This window comes from Odocoileus virginianus, chromosome 20 (assembly GCF_023699985.2).
Source record: "Odocoileus virginianus isolate 20LAN1187 ecotype Illinois chromosome 20, Ovbor_1.2, whole genome shotgun sequence".
Lineage (NCBI taxonomy): Eukaryota > Metazoa > Chordata > Mammalia > Artiodactyla > Cervidae > Odocoileus > Odocoileus virginianus.
In genome coordinates this window covers 40559939-40579704 of record NC_069693.1, presented here as the reverse complement: position 1 = coordinate 40579704, position 19766 = coordinate 40559939, and the positions used below count along the sequence as shown (strand labels likewise).

General features: G+C 47.4%; 1 long non-coding RNA gene across 9 annotated transcripts in view; it reads left to right on the top strand.

Annotated features, from left to right (window-relative positions):
* Positions 1-19766, top strand: part of LOC110139726 (uncharacterized) — a 78776-nt gene that overhangs the window by 15347 nt on the left and 43663 nt on the right. For 7 of the 9 annotated variants that reach the window (XR_011482233.1, XR_011482239.1, XR_011482236.1 and 4 more), the window contains 4 exons: positions 13218-13357; positions 14642-14688; positions 14820-15382; positions 15537-18609. This is a non-coding gene — a long non-coding RNA (uncharacterized lncRNA). The remainder of the gene's footprint in view (positions 1-13217; positions 13358-14641; positions 14689-14819; positions 15383-15536; positions 18610-19766) is intronic. The other 2 variants (XR_011482240.1, XR_011482238.1) reach the window with 2 other exon arrangements.

Sequence of the window (19766 nt, the reverse complement as noted above, 5' to 3'; positions counted from 1 at the left end):
ACACGGAAATGTCCACTGGGATGTAGGAGGCCAGGTGACAGGCTGGTGGCGCGATGCCTCCTGGAAATGGTTTCTTCACTGGGAGCTTATGGGGGACGTTTATCAGACAAGTCTACCAGGGGATGGGCCGTCCTCCTGTCTCTGGCAGCCTTTCATTGCTGGTGATGGTGCATCTGTGTCGGGCCTGAGAAATGGCCGTGCTACAGGCACCTCTGTCAACACATCTCATTGATTAGCTCTGCTCGTGCGTCCCTGGATCAAAGGAGGAGTAAAAAGTCAGGAGCTAAAGTAGCCCCAGCAGTGTAGTATTGGGACCTGCCCGTGTACATGATAGTTCTCAAGACTGCTCCCCTACGGATGCCCATTCTGTGCAACCACCCCCCCCCCCCCCCCCCCCCCCCCGCCACACCCAGGGACGGCCTGAGTCTGCCTGCATGATGGCCTTTCAGAAAGAAGCATGCCTCTTCTGATTTTGTTTTTCCTCTTCGGAGTGATGTGACTGTGATTCATTTTTCCATCACTGACACATTGGACCTCTGTTAAATAGGATTGAAAGTAATTAATCTGGGGTGCAACACCTGAAAATCCCATTCATAAATAATGCTTTCCTTGAGCACTGGTATGCCAGGGGAGATTTTACGAATCCAAAGTCTGAAGCCCAAACTCACAGGAAAGAGTGTGTACCCAACCCTCTACCTTTGCATGTGACATTCAATGGCCGTCATCAGTATATTGTCATCAGTCCTGTGCATGCATAAACAGTCGTGTGCCGCTCTGCGAGCCCATGGACTGTAGTCCACCAGTCTTCCTCGTCCATGGGATTATCCAGGCATGATCACTAGAGTGGGTTGCAGTTCCTTCTCCAGGGAATCTCCCTGACCCAGGGATCAAATCTGCATCTCCTGAGTCTCCTGCATTGGCAGGTGGATTCTTTACCACTGAGCCACCTGGGTCCCTGAAGGGCCTTGTTCACGGCTCGTACGTAAGAGCTTACAATGTAGATCCTCCACCAGCCCCAACCAGGGCATAAAACTCATCTTCCAAACAAAACCCACAAAGGTACTTTAGCAAAAGTTCTGTTCTGTGGCTGCTCAGGCTGCCGAGAAAGGTCTGCTGAGAATAAGGCAGGCTGAAATGAGAGTCAGAACACTTGAGTGTGAGGCGTGGAAAGAGAGCATCCTGGAACCATCATTGGCTGGGGCAGAGCTGAGTGGCTAAGGACATGGCCAATCCTGGCTGTGAATTGTGGTTCCATCACTTGTTAGCTGTGTGACCTTGGACAAGTCACCCAGGTTCTCCAAGCACCAGTTTATTCATGACAGTAATAGTACCTGGCCTCATAAAGCAATTCTAAGCATTAAAGAACTAACGTGCAGAAAATTTGTGGCATTTCCCTGGGGTTTAATAGTAGCTTCATAAATGTTAGGAAGAAGAAAAAGATGCTGTTGGTGATGATGTTGTTGATAGCGATGGTCCCTTGGTGTGTGGAATGTACTAAGTGACAATGTAAGACCACATGCCTGATCCATACCTGTCAGGTAAAAAGCAGGTTTGACCACTTCAAAGCGTGCTTGGTGGTAAATGGGCCAGGCGGAGCAGTTACAGGACACGTCCCTGGGATAACTGTTTGACCTCCGGAGCTGGTCTTGGACCTCTGCCTGTGAGCCCTTCACCTTCATCTGTTTTCCTCCTGGGGCCCATCGTCCGTGCATCCCCAGACTGTGAAGTGATTTTCACATTAGGGCTGATGAACCACGGTTAAGAAGGAACATTTGTTGCCCAAATCATCACTCAACACTTGTTGGTTTGGTGTGGCTGGTGGACGGGTCTGTGCCTTCCTTCCATTGTGTTCACCCGCTGATGCCAGTTCTCAGTAAAGATGGCCAACAGGACATCCCAAGCAGCCAGAACTTGAGTCCAGAGGGCAGAGTGGCCGGTTCAGCAACCAGGATTCTGTGCATCCTTCCTGCTGACTTCAAACCTTGTGTTTAACTCAGCTCATCCCTTCCTGGGGGCCATCTAGGTCTGTAATCGTCTCGAGAGCTGCCCCGTCCTGAGCCAGGCATTCAGTGTTCTACTCTCCAGGTGCGATTGCAGTGAAGCTTCAGAGCAGCCGGACAAGGAGGCGCTTTTATCTGGCAAGCCTTCTTGGCTGCAAGCAACCCAAGCTGACTCGCTGTTTCAGAAGGAGGGAATTTATTGGAAGAAACTGGGGGCTGCAATGTAAGCGATGACTCTTGCTCTTCAGGAGCTTGGCCTTATGTTAATTGTCAGAAGGCTGGAACTCAAGGCTGTGGAAAGGGACAGGGACCCAGTGAGCCCCGAGAGCCAGGCGGCAGGGGAGAGCAGGTCCTGGTGACCCATGTGCTGCTCCAATCACCATGACTTGCAGTCTTCTCCAGGTCCTAGTCCCTCAATCTGGATTTGCTGAGTTTTGCATCTGGAGCTGCCATGTGGCTGGGCCAGGGCAGGGGGAAAAAAAAGATCTTGTCTGTTAAGCATCAGTAATGCCAGGCAAGCTTCATCTTTCACCAACACAATACTCTATTTGGGATCTTCCCAAAGGAGTTGGATGTTTGGGAGGCTGGATTCAAGATAGCAGGCACTGGCAAACCACTCCCACAGTACATTAATGGCCTCACTGTACAGATTAATAAGCTGATGCTCATAAGAGTTGGGTAGATGGCCCAACTTCACACAGACATGAATTGGCAGAGCTGGGATATGCACTCAGAGTCCAGACACTGGCTTCCCTGGTGTCTCATTCAGTAAGGAATATGAATGCAATGCAGGAGACCATCTGTAATGTGGGAGACCCGTGGGTTCAATCTCTGAATCAGGACGATCACCTGGAGAAGGAAATGGCAAGCCACTCCAGTATTCTTGCCTGGAAAATCCCATGGACAGAGGAGCCTGGTGGGCTACAGTCCATGGATTTGTGAGAGTCAGACATGACTTAGCGGCTAAACCACCACCACCAGACATCAAGCACTTAACCACTAAGTTAGGCTCTTCCTTTCAGTCGGTGCTGCATCTGTTAGGATGAGCTCAGATGACGGTAACATGATACTCTTCTCAGCCTGATCTAACAATAAGATAATTTATTAGCCTCCAGCCCCAGCCTTGCTGAATCCAGGACCTCTGCCATGGCAGTAGGGACCTGTGCCAGCCTCATCGTCTGGCTGCAGGATGGTAATCACCAGCATCTGGACTCCTGGCTTCCTTGCTCATGTCTCAACGGGGAAAGTGGGAGTAGACTTTCCCATTCTCTCTCCTTAAAGTGCATGAAAGAACTTCCTTGGAAGCCTCCAGTAAATCTCCCCCTCAGTCTCAATGACCAGAATTGGGTCATGTGACCATGACAAAAACACAGGCTAGATATGATTAACCTCAAATCTGTCACTAGAGCTGGTGTCAAACCCTCAACTGCATGCCTTTCCAAGATGACAGAGTAGAGATTCAGACACTGGGGAGTTGACTGTGGTCCACTATGGAAACAATAATATCCATTAAATATCCATAAGTGTGTATAAGTTTAACTCACCTTGTACTTACAACAAGGAACCCAGGCTCATCAATATATTCACCATACTGATTGGAATCCTAACTCTATAATAAGTCACTAAAATCCCCCTGCAAAGTAGGAGACATGGGTTGATACCTGGTTTGGGAAGATGGACAAGGAAATGGCAGTTTCTTTTCCAGAGAAAGGTCCTCAGTCTTTAATTCTTGAGATTTCAAACTTTTGTGAACGTGATCCACTCTTAAAACATATACCAAAGCTTCCAAGTGACTGACACATGCTAAAGTTTGAGAATGACCGCATAAAAATATTATACTACTCTAACCTGTTTCTTTTTTTTAAAGTGTTGTTTGTAAGCCACACATTTACAGGTAACTTAAAATTACTTTTAGAAAATCTCTGAGCCCCCTGGGGCTCCTTCTATCTTCCCTTTCCAAACTCATCTTTACCATGTGCTCTTCAAAAACTTTGCTCTGGTTTTTGGGATGGTTTTCCTTCAGCCAACCTTCTTCTTTTTAAAAATAATTTTATATTTATTTATTTTTGGCTTTGCTGGGTTTTTCTCTAGTTGTGGCCAGCGGGGTCTACTCTCTAGTTACTGTTCACAGGCTTCTCATTGTGGTGGCTTCTCTCTGGTAGCTCAGCTGGTAAAGAATCCAGCTGGGGTGTAGAGATGCTGGTTGGGAAGATCTCCTGGAGAAGGGATAGGTTAACCACTCCAGGATTCTTGGGCTTCCCTGGTGGTTCAGATGGTAAAGAATCTGCCCGCAATGCAGGAGACCTGGGTTCAATCCCTGGGTTGGGAAGATGCTCTGGAGGAGGGCATGGCAACCCACTCTAGTATTCTTGCCTGGAGAATGCCCATGGACAGAGGAGCCTGGTGGGCTAAAGTCCATGGGGTCACAGAGAGTTGGACACGACTGAGCAACTAAGCCTAGCAGAGCTCTTGTTACAGAGCACAGGCTCTAGGGCGTGCGGGCTTCAGTAATCATGGCACAGGGGCAGAGTAGCTGTGGCTCCCAGGCCCTAGGGCACAGGCTCAATAGTAGTGGTGCACAGGCTTAGTTGCTCCGTGGCCTGGGATCCTCCTGGACCAGGGATCAAACCTGTGTCTCCTGCATCGGCAGGCTGATTCTTTACCACTGAGCCACCAGGGAAGCTCCCAGGCTTCTTTCTGGTTCTCAAACTCTGATCTTTCTGCTCCCAAATCTCCCTGTTACACACCCCTGCTGGAAGACTCTTCTCTCAACTCCTGCAGGGCTGACTCAAGCTCCCTAAAGGTTCTTGGTTCAGATGCCCTTTCTCAGAAAGACTCTTCTGTCTAAGTGAGCCTTAGCCGATTTATTTTGTCATTGCCCTTAGCACAATTGATAGTTGTCTGCCCCCAGTTGACAGAAGCTGCAAAGAACAATGCCTGGCATACAGTAGGTCCTCAATAAATATTTGCTGAAGGGAAGAATGAATTAATGAATAACTCTCAGCCATATGTACCTGGGAACACATCCTAATCACCTGAGAGGTATTTTCAGTCCATCAAGCCCTGTTCCACTCTTCCAACCTGGCCCTTTCTAGTGAGAAACCCTGCCACTGTTTTGGAAAGGAAAGAAAAAAGACTGAGAATCCCCTCTCCTGATTCTCCAGTCCTTGCCTCCCCAGTCCCTTCACCATCTCAGCGTGTAATATTTTAATCACAAAAATATAGAGCGAATAGCATCAGACTCATGTTAGAATTTCCCAGCTGGCTCAGGGGTAAAGAATCTACCTGTCACTGTGGGAGATGCAGGGAGATGCAGGATTGATCCTGGGTCGGGGAAGATCCTCTGGAAGAGGAAATGGCAGCCCAATCCAGTATTCTTGCCTGGAAAATCCCATGGACAGAGGAGCCTGTGGGCTGCAGTCCACAGGGTCCCAAATGACTGAGTGACTGAGCAACTAAGCTTGCGCAAGTTAGGGCCCTTGCATTCAAGGCAGAGTTCACACACAGCCTGGCTGGCTGTTTGACCTCAGGCAAGCCTATTCATGCCTTTAGGCTCAGTACCATGGGGGTGATATTAAGAAAACCCCCTTAAGCTCCTTTATAGAGTTGTCAAGGGTCAACTAAGATAGAACTCATGAACATGTCACCTAAAAGGATTTGCACCCTTAACATCTAAGATACTGACCCATAAGCCACATTTGTAAGATGAAGCACAGCCCTCCCAAGGAAGCTGCAAGAGTGTGGGCTAGAAGACCGTGGAGGGTGTGAGCAAACAAGAAAATACCTACCTGGCTTCTAAAAGGAATCCTGAGCCCCAGGGGCTAAAGGACGGCTTTGGTTATTTGCATAATGACTTGCATATCCTTTGCCAGTCATTCGGGCAGGTGTCTGATCCCTCCTCCAACCACCCTCGGCCTCTACACCTTCAGGCCCCGCCCCCTCCCCTGCTGGAGCCCAGCCTGGACCAATGGTGGGTTGGGCTCCCCCTGGGGGGCTGCTCCTGCCTTCCCCACCCCCCAACTCCCGGAAGTCAAGTGGGGATGGGGGCGAAGGCAGGTCTGCGGAGAGTTCAGTGCCACGCTGCCTGATGGATGGCAAGGCCTTAGCGTGACTGAGCTTCCACAGTTGAAACCATTAAAGGTTATTCTCCTTTTAATTCTTTGTGGTCGTTCTCACTCCTTCCTTAGAGAAACCTCTGATTTTCACTTGCGAGACGCTTGGCTGCGCTTGTCACACCCTAAAAGGTGATTTCAGTTCTCCGATGCCAAAGAACCTTTTCTGCTAATCAAAACACAGCTGCAGAAGCCCGTGTGATCTGCTAATGGGCCCCCCAACTCCGGGGTATGTCTGTCTGTACCTGGGAAAATAGATATAATTAGGATAACAGATATCATATGTATATGCTAATACAGCAGGTAAAAATGACTAGCGATGAGACAGGCTGCAGTTTGCCAAGTCCTGTCAGACCGGCTGTGCCCCTCACCCAGAAGCCCAGCCCAGAACCAGCCCTGGCACCCTCTTTCCATCTGCTTGTCCCTCCTCCACTGGACCCATTCATACAAATTATTATTCTTTTCCATACAAAAACAGATCCCCAAGCTGTTGTTCAGTTATGAAGTTGGGTCTCACTCTTTGCGACTCCATGGACTGTAGCATGCCAGGCTTCCCATCTTCCACTATCTCCTGGAGTTTGTTCACATTCATATCCATTGAGTCGGTGATGTTATCTAACCATCTCATCCTCTGCTGCTCCCTTCTCCTTTTGCCTTCAGTCTTTCCCAGCATCAGGATCTTTTTCAATGAGTCATGTCCGATTTTTTGCAGCCTCATGGACTGTAGCTTGCCAGGCTCCCCTGTCCATGGGCATTCTCCAGGCAAGAATACTAGAGTGGGTTGCCATGCCCTCCAGGGGAGGGGGATATTCCCAACCCAGGTATCGAACCCAGGTCTCCCGCATTGCAGGCAGATTCTTTTACCAACTGAGCTACCAGAGAAGCCCATAGACCCTCCACCCTTTCTGCAAATACTCAGTAACCCCAGATCTGATGAGGCTGCAGGAAGCTTAGCATCTGAGAGGCAAGAGGGATGAGAAAAGAGATCCTCTTTACTGTTTGGGCTTTGTTCTGTTCCTAAAGTAGCAGCAACATGGCCAGACCTGGCAAATTGTTACTGAGACTAAATTCCCTTTTTCAGAAGGAACAATATTAGGAAGTTTGGTGTCAGGAGTCAGAAGTCTCAGGTTTGAGTTGTGTGTCTGCTTCTTTCTGGTGGTGTGAGCCTGGGTGAGCGACTTAACCTCTCTGTTCCCCAGGTCCCTCCCGTTAAAATGGGCATAATAGGGGTACCAACCTGAAAGGGCCTGGCAGGCTGCAAGCTCGTACCTGATGTTATTCTTTGTAATGGGTTCATAGGAGGGGGATGAGAGTCAAGGATCAGGCTCAGGTCCTGAGTGCACTATATCCCTCAGTCTTGGAGAAATTACTTCACCTATTTGAACCTGTTTGGTCATCTGTAAAGTGGGCTATCATTGCCTACTTTCCTGGGCTATTAGGAGGGTCAAATAGTGGATAAATGTCATGGTGCATAAGAGTAGGGCACAGAAATTAATTTATATATGGAATAATGGTGTCTGCATCTCTTGAGGGCCCCAAGCATGATGTCACGGGTTGAAGATAGGTTGAAGAGGACCTTGCTCCCATCCAAACTTTGAGTCAAAATTACTCAAAGTTGTGCAGGCAGACTACATGGGCACTGACTTTTACCAAGCAGTGCAGGCATTCAACTTGGGCATCCAGTTTCTGCCAAACCATAAGGCTCTGCATATGGACATTCGACTTTTGTGTGGGAATCGGGACCTTTTTCATTTCTGTATGCTCTGTGCCTAACACAGTACCTAGTAGCATTGGTGATGTTCAAGAAATATTTATTGGTTGTCTGAATCAATGGATGAATAGATACTGAATCACATCATAAATTTATTTCTCTGCCTCCTGGGCAGAGTAGAGAGTTGCAGAATCCTGGTCCCTCTACAAATGGTGAGGACAATTGTTGTGTAGTACAGATGGGCTTTGGAGTTAGAACCACATTCAAACCTTGGTTTTTCCGTGTCCTAGCAATTGGAACTTCAGCTTAAGAAAATTTGCTGAACCTCAGTTTGCCTCCTCTGTAAAATGGGGATAAAAATACTGCCTCCTTTATAAGGTTATTATGCAGATTGCTGAAACTTGTACCTTCCGGTGCCTGCAGATTCCCACAAGGAAGCTAGAGAAATTAAAGTGGAACTTCTTCCTTCCCCTCCACCCTTCTTCCTTAGTCATTACACAGATTCTAGGGATATTTCAGATCTGGTCCATTCCCAAGCCCCAGGAAGTAATTCTGATTCTTTATCTCACTGTGGCATTGATGCTTTTTATTCTGTTGAAGGCATCGATATTCGTTCAATAGTATAAGTCTTAAATAAGCATCTAAATGACATATTACAGATGATGAAAGTCATTTCCTCACAGAAGATTATCTCACATGATCATGTTTCCATCGTTATCTGGGGCCTCTCTAGTTGGCAAATCTCTGGAGCTACTTAAATGATAACATTAGTTCTAGTACCATGTAAAATGACTAGTTCCTCAGGGTAGGTTTATTTTTAATAGTGTATGTCAGCAGCAAATAGCTCAGAAGACCCCAGAGGAAAAAATACAGCTCCTGCTGGCAGTGAAGTGATGATATAGATATATTTAATATCTATATTAAAAACCTTTTAGGCACCATGGTGATATTGAATGGGATAGTAAGACATATGCAGGCAAAATCCTGGGCTGTTTATAGGGCCTGATGCAGTGTGCATTACAGGTACCTTTGAGGTTGTTCAAAGTCAAATTTGGGCTCCAAAACTCTTTGACAGACATAACCCTCAGTAGTAAAATACTCTTAAACACAAGCTGAGAGGAAAAAAAAAAAGACTTCCTTTTTTCCCACTCCTTGAGTCCGTTGATAAGTTTGCTGCACTATTAAAATGTTTAATCACTCGCCTCCAGCAAGAGAAACCTTCCATCTGAAGTTGCAGTTTATTAGCGTGCCCAGAGCACACTTGCTGTTCACCCAAAAGATGGCTGGGGGGATCCTTAGAGGGAAAAGAAACCACAAGTTCAAATGAAGCACAAGGTCACAGATGAACAGATTGAAAACCATCATTGTTTTGGAGTCAGTGTCAGGGGAGATAATGTCGAACTTGCAGCCGAGTTCCTAACCTGAAAGCACAGGGTTGAGTCACGGGGCGGCAGCAGCTTAGGTCCAGCCTAGGCTGCAGCCCTGGGACCGCTGCTGGGACCAGATGTGTACCAGGGAGGGGGAAGGGGGCAGCAGGGGATGAGGCTGCATGCTGGGGGCCTCTGCCTTCCCAGAAAAGGCACTCCTTTCTGCTCAGGGTGCAGTTTCAGCTACACACACCATCCCTTCCTTCTGAGCTTCGTGGGAGCAAATCTCACTCTAGCCTTTCAGACTTAACCAAAGGCAAACTGAATTCTGGGGCAAGGGGATCCGCCTGAGGTAGTGACTGCCATCAGACTATGAACACCGCGGCTGTCTTAGGGCCAGTGAGGCATGACACCGTGGACCTCGCCCTTTGAGGCGGGGGGTGGAGGCCCTTTGGATGAGCACAAATAATTAACCCCTTCTGGTAAGCGGTCATTCCAGGCTATGGCTCGAAGGACACCTAAGAGGTAATGAGTCAACTGAGAATCATGAAGTCATGACTCTAAAAATTGATGAACAAGGATATAGGGAATTCCTGGATCCTTGGCTATCCAAATAGCTAAAATTCATTTTAAAAGTCGGACAATCATATCCTAATCTGGTTTATGAGGAATAAAAGGTATTCTCACAAGAAAGGGTTACCCAATATATCTGGGAGATATATATCGTGACGAGTCACATGGTCTATCAATCGCTCTGATATGTCCTGAAATGAAAACCTCCCCAACAAAATGGGTTTCACTCTGCTCAATTAGTGTTCCCCAAAATTATTTGGCTATGCATTCCTTTCTTCACAGGATGGCTAGCATCATCTTACTCTTAGGAAACCTAGTTTCAGAATCACTGTGTGATGGGCAGAATTCTAAAAATGCTCCCCCTTTGCCAAGACTTTCTTCTTCTGGTTACTCAATCAAACCGTAATGCAGATAATGCTGTGAAGGGATTTCACAGGTGTAATTAAAGTCCTACCTACACTGACCTCACGGCAGGGAGATGATCTGGGTGGGCCTGACATAATCAGTTGAGTCCTGGATTGAAAGAGTGAGAGGCTTGAAGTTCCATCACTCCCTGGCTTTGAAGTTGAAGGGGACCACATTTGGAGGAACGTGAATGACCTGGAGAAGCTGAGAGTGATCCCCAGCTGACAGCCAGCTGAGACATGGGGCATCACACCTGTAGCTACAAGGAATGGGATTGTTCCAACAACCTGAGTGACACTAAAAACAGATTCTTCCAGCCAGAGCTCCCAGACAAGAGTCCGACTTGGCTGACACCTTGATTTTGGCACAGAGAACCCAGGTGAGCCCACATCAACTTCTGCCCCACAGAACAGTATGATAATAAATGAGTCTTGTTTTAAGGCACTGTTTGTAGAAATTCATTCTTGATTTAGTGATAAAAAACAAACACATGCTGATTCAGAAAAATCAAAGCAGAATTAATTGCAGTCCACTCTTCCCTATCCCATTACATTTGTAAGGTGTCTTGCATGCGTGCTAAGTCACTTCAGTCGTGTCTGACTCTTTGCAACCCCATAAACTGTAGCCCGCCAGGCTCCTCTGTCCATGGACTTCCCCAGGCAAGAATACTGGAATGGGTTGCCATGCCCTCCTCCAGGGAATCTTCCCAACCCAAGGATTGAAGCTGTGTCTCTTATGTCTCCTGCATTGACAGGCATGCTCAGGTTCTTTACCACCATCGCCACCTGGAAGCCCGTAGGGTGTCTTACACATAGCAAAACATTTTCATCTAATCAGGTCCTACCAGTGATGAGTAGGGCAGGTGTCTCCATTTTTTACAGGCGATTGAAGAACTTGCCCAAGTCACTCAGCCGGTAAATGCACGCAAGATGACTTGAAGGGGGCTATTTGTGACTTAGGGTTGGTGTGTTCCTTTACTTCCTTCTTCTTTCAAATCGGAAAAATGTGAGCAATGGGAGACATTGCAGTTGGGAACTTGCAAAAGAAGATTAAAAAAAAAAATTCAAAGAACACATCGGACAAAGGGTTTGACTACTTTGTCAGGGAGGTCTTTGCTTTCGTCCCTTGTCTCTGACCAGAAAAGCATGGTAGAAAATGGACTTACAACTGTGAGCCAGTGACAGTGTGATGGGGCAGGGTGCGTGGAGGCTTCTGGGAGTGGACAGCAGGGATGCTTTATTTGGATGACTAAGGGCAAGACACACAGGCCTATAATATTGAGAGGAACAGTGTCTGCAGACCGACCTCCCAGATGGGTGGTTTGCCAAGGTGGGGCTGTCAACCTAAACAATCTGCTTTCTCTGCCACAAGTAGCATTTCTACCCGTGCTGCCCACAGCCCTTCAAAGGGCCCCTAACTTAGCATCACGGAGCAGAGAAGTCACCGAGCTCCACTTCCTTGGAAGTCTACATGGGGAGCCTAGGGTCCAGGAAAGTGACAAGATTCCTTCAAGGTCACAGGTGCCCTGACTTGCCATTCAGGGATTTCACTCACTCACTCACTCACTCACTCACTCACTCACTCACTCACTCATTCACTCACTCACTCACACACACACACACCCCAATACTTAGCCATCTTATCACAGCAGTTGTCCATGTTGGTTAATGATCACTTCCTGATGAATCAGAGTTCCTTACTAACCAAATGTAGTGTGTGTGTCTCGTGTCCAGCATGAGTCAGCAGTGCGTTAAGCGTTTACTTTTGTGGTAATAATAATAAAGTCCAATGCTGATAGAGTGCAGACCCACTGCTGGATACTGTCTTGAAAGGGCCTCTAGTTCACTCATTTCATCTGAACGGCAAGTCCATGAGGTCTTGGGGAAGTCCTCAAGAGCTCTTAACAAATGTTTCTGGCCAGAGGTGGGCACAGGTTTTGTAGAACCTGGAGCTTATGTGATTTGGCAGTGGCCTCCCAGATGGTTCAGCAGGTAAAGGATCCAACTGCAATGCAAGAAACATAGGAAACGCAGGTTTGATCCCTGGGTCAGGAAGATCCTCTGAAAAAGAAAACGGCAGCCTACTCTGGTATTCTTGCCTAGAAAACCTGATGGACAGAGGAGCCTGGTGGGCTATAGTCCAAAGGGTTACAAACAGTCCGCCATGACTAAGCATGCAGGCAACTTCAAGAAAGGGAATCCAAAGTTACCAGAACAAAATTAGGTACCAGGTCCTGGAAGGCACCCCAAAAAGAGAAAGGCTCTGAAGCATCATGGTAAATCTGCCTCGGGTTCCCTCTTCCTCCTCAGCAAACATCAGGGCTGTCTCTTTCCACCCTCATGAAGTTAGCCAGGCCACATGACCTGCATTGGTCAATGTAATGTGAATAAATTTCACATGTGTCTCTTCCAAGAGGAAGTTTTGAGAGTCAGTATGTGATTCCCCACTTTCCTCCCTGACCCTGACATTCACAATCCCTGGACAGATGATGGGGGTGTGTGCTAAGATGGACCTTCGTTTGCCCTTGGGCCTCCAAGTCGTTATGATGGTCACAGCATCCTCTCTGCGTCCCCTGCCCTTGTCAACCTGCGGTAAACAGAGCATAAGTGAGAAATAAGCTTTTGTTATATTCATTCCTGCAGATGCTGGAAAAAAACATTTTTTTTTTTGTTTTAATCACAGCATACCTAGCTTAAACTAACTGATACAGGTAGAGGACTCTTGTTCCCATTTTCTGGAGGAGGAATTGAAGCACAGGGAAGTTTAGTCACTCACCCAAGGTCACACAGCTAGTCCGCGGTGGATGGGGGTCAATGACTCTTTCTCAGTGACACCAGGGAAGGGTGGGTCCTTTTGTGCACTGACGGTGTTTGTCCCATCTAAGGCTGCTACTCAGCTCCAGCTGACGGTTGTAAAAGAGGAATGTGAGTCAATTGTTGCCAGATCTTCCGATTTTTTGTTTTTAAAGAGAGGTTGTAAATCCAGAGTTTTAATGTGAAATCCTGATTACTATACATAGGCAGCTGATTGAAGTGATTTTCTTTTTTAGAACATGGCGAGATCAAGACATCAGAGGGCTTGATTTTGTTCACCAGTGTGAGACCTTCCAACCCTAACCTCCAACTTCTCACTAAAAACAAAACCAAACAAACAAAACAGAAAGCAACTGAAAATTCAAGCCAGTAACAGGTATGTGCTAAGTGACAAAGTCAGGCTTATAAGTTGGGCAGGGAAAGCCAGAGAGAAAGGGGGTGGGAATAGATGCAGTGGTCTAAGAAGCCTCCAAAGAGCTGATAAGGCCAGGCAGGGAGGGTTGCAAGCAGATGTTTGTGTCCAGAGAAGACAGGTCTCATGCAGTTAGATGACTGAGCTTGGGTTTTTGTTCCTGGAAGTAAAGAAAGTTCACATAGATTTTTCAAGGACTTAAAAACATAGAAAATGGAAAAAAAAACAAAACAAAATGTTTTGTTAGGGTTATTCAAAGTTTTCTAGAAAGCCACTATCCTTAGACACAAATTTACCTCCAAGGAAACACACATCCTTCTATGTGGTGAGTACCTGGGAGCTTGACTGTCAACGTGAGCCTGTGAGATGGAGCAGGATGTGGTCAGGGGTCACTGAGCCGAAGAGAGAAGGGACTTCCTGGAAACAGAAGATCCGCTCGGACACAGTGGTCCTTCATAAATCCCTGATGAGCCCAAGGTATTTCCATCTGCTTGTTTTTTCTTCCGCCGTTTGTCTATGAGGCTCAGCACGTTCGTGGTGAATGAAAACAATGAGCAGTTAAGAAGGTCATGTCCACGAGACTTTCAACACGAAGGCTCTGACAAGGAAAGTCAAGATCGGAAGAGAATAGTGTGCGTTCAGAACGTCTGACCTCATGCATTAACCTGCAGGTCCCCAAAGTGCAAAGGGGAGCATGAAAGGCGTTAAGAATAAATGGACCCCCAGTGGAAACAGAATCTTGGAGGCCAAGATTTGGAAAACCGAGTCCCATAATGAAACAAGCCCCTTTGCATGACTTCTCAGAACTTTAATAAGCCTGAGCATCATGCACTTCCGACAGAACAACATGGCACCCTGCTTGGCTGGAGGACCCCTTTTTCTTCACCCCAAATCTCTTGGGAAAGAATGTGACAAGGAGGATCTTGGAGACATGCTGGCTGGTTTTTCCTTGGTGGCTTTTTCTCCTCACGTCTCAATATCCTAGCCTCTTTCTTTCCAGGTTTCTTTTAGAATGACAATTTTCTCTTTTCCTGGTGGTGGCTCAGACAGTAAAGAATCCGCCTGCAATGCAGGAGACCTGGGTTTGATCCTTGTGTGGGGCAGATCCCCTGGAGAAGGGAATGGCAACCCTTTCCAGTATTCTTGCCTGGAGAATCCCACGGACAGAGTAGCCTGGGGAGGACTACAGTCCATGGGGTTGCAAAGAGTCAGATGCCATTGAGCAACTAACACTTTTTCTCTTTTCAGGAAATGGGTCATTTCTACTGCTCCTACTTACCTCTTAGTTTCAACAAGTAGGTGGTGTGGTGGAGACTGGGGCGGGGTGGCGTGGGCAGCAGGTCCTTGCATATGAGTCCCGGTCACTCTGTGTTCTGGGGACTACCCCTGTTCTCCAAGGACTGACTTTCACAGTGGGAATTTCCAGCCCACAGGAGACAGAGAAGGCAAAGGGACGAAGCACTTGGAAGGTAGCAGCCTTCAAAGAAACACTCCCTCTGCTTGGGGACACGTACTGGGGAAGGAGGAAAAGGGAGAGGAGGCCGGCTGACCCACAGGGGCCCCTTTTATGGCCTTCCTGTTTATGGCTGAGAAGTAAACAGCCTGCGAGCCAGGTCGTCTCCGACGGCAGCTGGGGCACGGCTCGAGCTGGCTGGGGACCCTCTCTTTCTGGGTGGCAATGGGCGGGGAATCTGCCAGTCACGCGAGTCTCGGAAGACTTGTTTTTTTGTTTAAACCAGCGTCTTGGGGCATTTTCCCTTCAGCTCACACCATCTGCTTTACCCTCCTCATTGGTCCTGCACCTTTCCGGGGGGTGGGGGGCACAGCTGGGAATCTGTGTGTGCAGGCAAGGGGTGAGGACCCCAGCTGTGACACTTAGCAGCTGTGTGACCTCAGGCGAGCCCTGCACCTCTCTGAGCCTCTTTCGTAGCCGGGTAGGAGGATGTGGAGACTGCCTGTGACCGGCACTGACAACTTGCCTGGCATGTGGTAAGTGTCAATACACCTTTTACTGCTCCCCCGATGATTTCAACTGCCCTCCTGACTAAGCCCCCAGGGCCTTAGCTGACGGGAGGGGCTGGGGGGCTGGGGGTGGGAGGAGGGGTCAGGCCCACCTCTGAGAGGTTCCCGGGCCTCGGTCCAGACAGCCGCTCTCTCTCTGGATCGGAACCTGCGGCACTTTGCCTCCTGAGAAATGTGGGCTGTGATGGACGACGAGATGGTGCCCCAACTAAGATGAAGAACACGGCGCCCGGGGCACAGCAGACACCAGGAGAATCAATAAACTATAATTATCAAGAACGGTGTCCGTGGGAGGTGTGGAGTCCTGTGGACAGAGAGAGACAGAAGAGGGGGCAGAGCAAGACACACGCGCACATCCTGAGAGATGCAGAAGACGCATGCGCCCAAGGAAGGGAAAGCTAGAGGGGAGAAGCAGAATGGGTGTGATGTACACAGACCCTCCCCCCCGGCGGCCTCCCCCACACCCCATCCTTGCTGATGGGCCTGGCAGAAGGCACAAGAGCAGGTGTCTCACCTATTTAAATAGCCCTCAGCTTTTTAAATTCTCCAAGTCCTCAGCCATATCAGTTTTTTGCATTACAAAAAGAATATCAGAGCCTCAATATTAGAATGGATTCCACTGACAAGATCGAATCCATTCATTTGATTAGGCTGAGATGCGACGTCAATATAGATTGCAATGTATTGCTTTAGAAACACGACTTTCACATCACCGGGGTCTTCATCATCCCTGAGTTTACCGCTGTCCCCTGGGCCCATCACTTGAGCGATTTTTGATCCAGCACTTCTGGAACGGATGTATGAGACTGTCACCAGGAGCTGGTGTACCCACCGCTGTCGTGAGCTCTGCCGTGTTGCCGCTTAACCTGGTATCGTGTGAAGCCCTCTTGAAAAGTTGCCTTTTCTGATCCCCAACACTTTGAGGTCTCACCACTCCCCCACCAGAAAGGATTATTGAATCTGTGCTCATTTTCTTGGTCCCATTTGATCTGGGAACCTAGTGACCTTTATCAGCACACAACTGGCCTGAATTGAAGTCATTTGGGGTTGGTGTGTCTTCGGAATGTATTAGAGATGGTCTTATAGGAGGCATGCTTTGGTGACACTCAGAATGGCAGAGTCCCTCCCCATGTCCTTTTTTTTTAAGGTTAGTATTTTTTTTTAAAAGAAACAAACACACATGCAAACTAGTTTTACTTTGGGCTTTATTGTGTGCCTGGCACCGGTCTAAGCATTTTACAAGCATTATCTCAGTCAGCGCTTAATCTCAATGGCACCGATAGCAACTATTTCTTCCCTCATTTGTGGGAGCTGTCTCTTCCCTCCCTGTCACAGAGCTCACAGGTGCCCAAGCTTAGTGGATGCCCAGGCCAACCCGCAAGCCCAGGGCCATCACCACCTTTCCCAGAGAGCCTGGACAGATTAACGCCCAGGGCCTCACACCTCCCCAAAGTGACCAGATGGGGTTAGACCGGGTCCCCCACCTCCCAGAGAAGTTGAAGTGAAAATGAAGGCCACACAATAAAACCCGGCCTGCATTGGGAGTCTCCAGGATGGTCCCACACGTCCCCCCGTCTCCTTCCTATCTCCCACCACCTTGAAGGATGCACACAGCCTTTCCAGCTCTAGGGGACACATGGCCGCCCAGGATCCCAGGAGGCAGGGACACAGGGCTCCTCTGAATTCTGCCTTTTCATTCTGGATTGGGGCGGGGGGTTGGGGAGCAACAACCAGAAAGCTCCCTCTGGCTTGGAAGCAGAAGGAGGAAATCTGTGTGTGTCCACTTGGCCGAGGGACCCTCAGTGAGAAGACTGTTCCTGGTGTGGGGTGGCCGTTCGGCACAGGCGCCCACACCTTTCAGCTCGTGCAGGCGAGTGATGGACGCCTGCACAGCTGCCCGTTGGGGTTTCTGTCTCGTCGCCCAGCTCTCTAATCACCCAGCGCAGCCTCCGCCTTTGGGAAAGGAGAATGTGATTTTACTGTGTTTCTTTCTCTCTTTTTTTTTTGGTTATTTCAAATTGACCTGGGGCAAAGTGCTGCAGGGAGTTTCCCTTTATTCCTATCTTTTCTTTTTTGTTTTGTGTCCGTTTCAACTGTATACAACCGTTGGAGAGTTTAATTTGGATACAATGAAGGCAGATACCAGAAACACATATTACCTTCAGGACTCTGAGCTTTGAGAATTGGTTAGGATTCTTTCCCCTTTCAAAACTCAGTGCAACTTTTCCACTTAGTAACTTATTCTCTAACCTTGATAAGAGAAAGGATGGCTTAAAAAAAAAAAAGAAGTGTGTCCGTGTGTGTTTTCTACTTTAATGAAAAGAAAAGCAGAAACATAGAATGATAGTCTGTTAAGAAGCAGGCTACTTAATTTATCCCTCCCCCAAAACCCCTTTCCATTTTGGTAACCATAAGTTTGTTTTCTATGACTGTGAGTCTCTTTCTGTTTTCTAAATAAGTTCATTTGTATTATTATTATTTTTTATTCCACATATAAGTGATATCATGTGATATTTGTCTTTGTCTGGCTAACTTTATTTAGTATGATTATCTTGAATTAGAAAGTTGGACTAATATGTACACTACAATGTATAAAATAGATAAGCAACAAGGGAACTATACTCAATAATTTGTAATAACTTATAAAGGAAAAAAATCTGAAAAGGGATACACACACACATACACACATGTATATATATAACTAAATCACTGCTCTGCATGTCTGAAACTAACACGATATTGTAAATCAACTATACTTCGATTTAGAAAATATTAAATTCACCAGATGAAAAAGAAAGAAAGAAACAGGTTTTCTGCTCAGCAAATATTACCCTATGGGTTCCTTACAAGTAGGGTTCTTTACAACCAGGGCTGGCTTTCTCCAGTTTCATCAACTTCAAACTCAAATCATGCTGACTCTTAAAAGACATTCAGAACTACAAATGTGAGACTTTACAAAAGGCTTAAAACACATAAAGGATGTGAAGCAGATTCTCTTTAAACTCAAGTTGCATGAGGTAGAGGAAAAATTTCCACAAATTCAGCCCATGGGTTTCTGTTTTATTGGGGGAGAAAGGGCCATCTGTGTCACCCTAAGCCAAGGAATCATTTTCATTAGATGTTTTTGTACTTGCTTTAGATGCGTGGAGAGGTTTGGAAGCTCTAGGAGAAGAAAGATGTTGGGAACAAATAATGTAAGTAATTACTGTCTTTTTTTCCAACCTAGATTTTGTCTTTCCTTCTTCTGTAGCTCCCCGCACCCCCCAGGCTCCCCTTCCTCCCCCTGCTCTCCACCCCATTCCTGCTGCCCCCTCGGACCAAGGCCAGATGCTTGCTGGCTTGGACTCCCACAAGCAGTTTGATGGGGGGAGCTCCGGGAGGCATGGAAGACCGGGGCAGCTGAGCAGTTTGCATTAGCAGAATTGGGGGCTGAACTGCAGCCAGAGGCCACCAGGCCAAGGGGATGATTTTGCTTGGAGGTACCAGCTACTTCTTTCTTTTTCTGATACTGAATTCAACATCCCAACCCCAGCAGACCCTCCCACCCAGGACACCTTATGAAACAATTATGTAAACTAGGCTGACTGCAGCTGTGAGTTTTTAAGTATTTAGAGACCTTGCTTTCCTTCAAAAAAAAAAAAAAAATGAATTTGATATCAGCTTTCTGTGGAGGCAGGCAGGAAAGACCCATTAGGAAGGATATTGTAACTCCTGCCAAAAGTTGTCTCCCACTGTGTGATTTTCTTATTGGATTGCTTATTTTCTCTCTCTTGCTACACTTGACTCTCTTTCCCATGCTTAAATGTGTATCTTAGAAGGACTTTGCTTTCTACTCTGCTCTTCTTTCTTCCACGTCAAGATTTTGAATCTCTGCTCAAGGACTCAGAAATCTATACCACACGAGGATGTGTGCATATATTCTCGCTGGGGGATCCCGGTCTCCTCTGTGGTTTCCTCTAAAGCCCCCAGCTGTATTCTGTCCCTCCACCCCATCCCCTTGAAGTTTACATCCGGGTGGCTCTGACGCAAGATAAAGAGGTCTTGGCAACTTCCTCAAATGTCTCCATCCCCGTGCACCCCAGGGTTTCTTACTGTTGTCTCTATTAGCATGGACCAAATGTCCTGCTTCGCGAGCTGATTTATGGTTGCATTAGGGAAAACTCCACAGAGAGTGTAAAATACACTGTCCCACGCCCGGGCCAGAGCTTCCGTGTTATCGGTGATTGCAAGTGCGTTTTATAACCCCAGTGCCAAATCGAAATCAAGGTGATTTGCGCATCAATCTCCTGGATAAAATCAGGGCATGCTCTATTGTGGTTTGACCTTCCTGGTGCCTTTGGCTGGTCCGCCT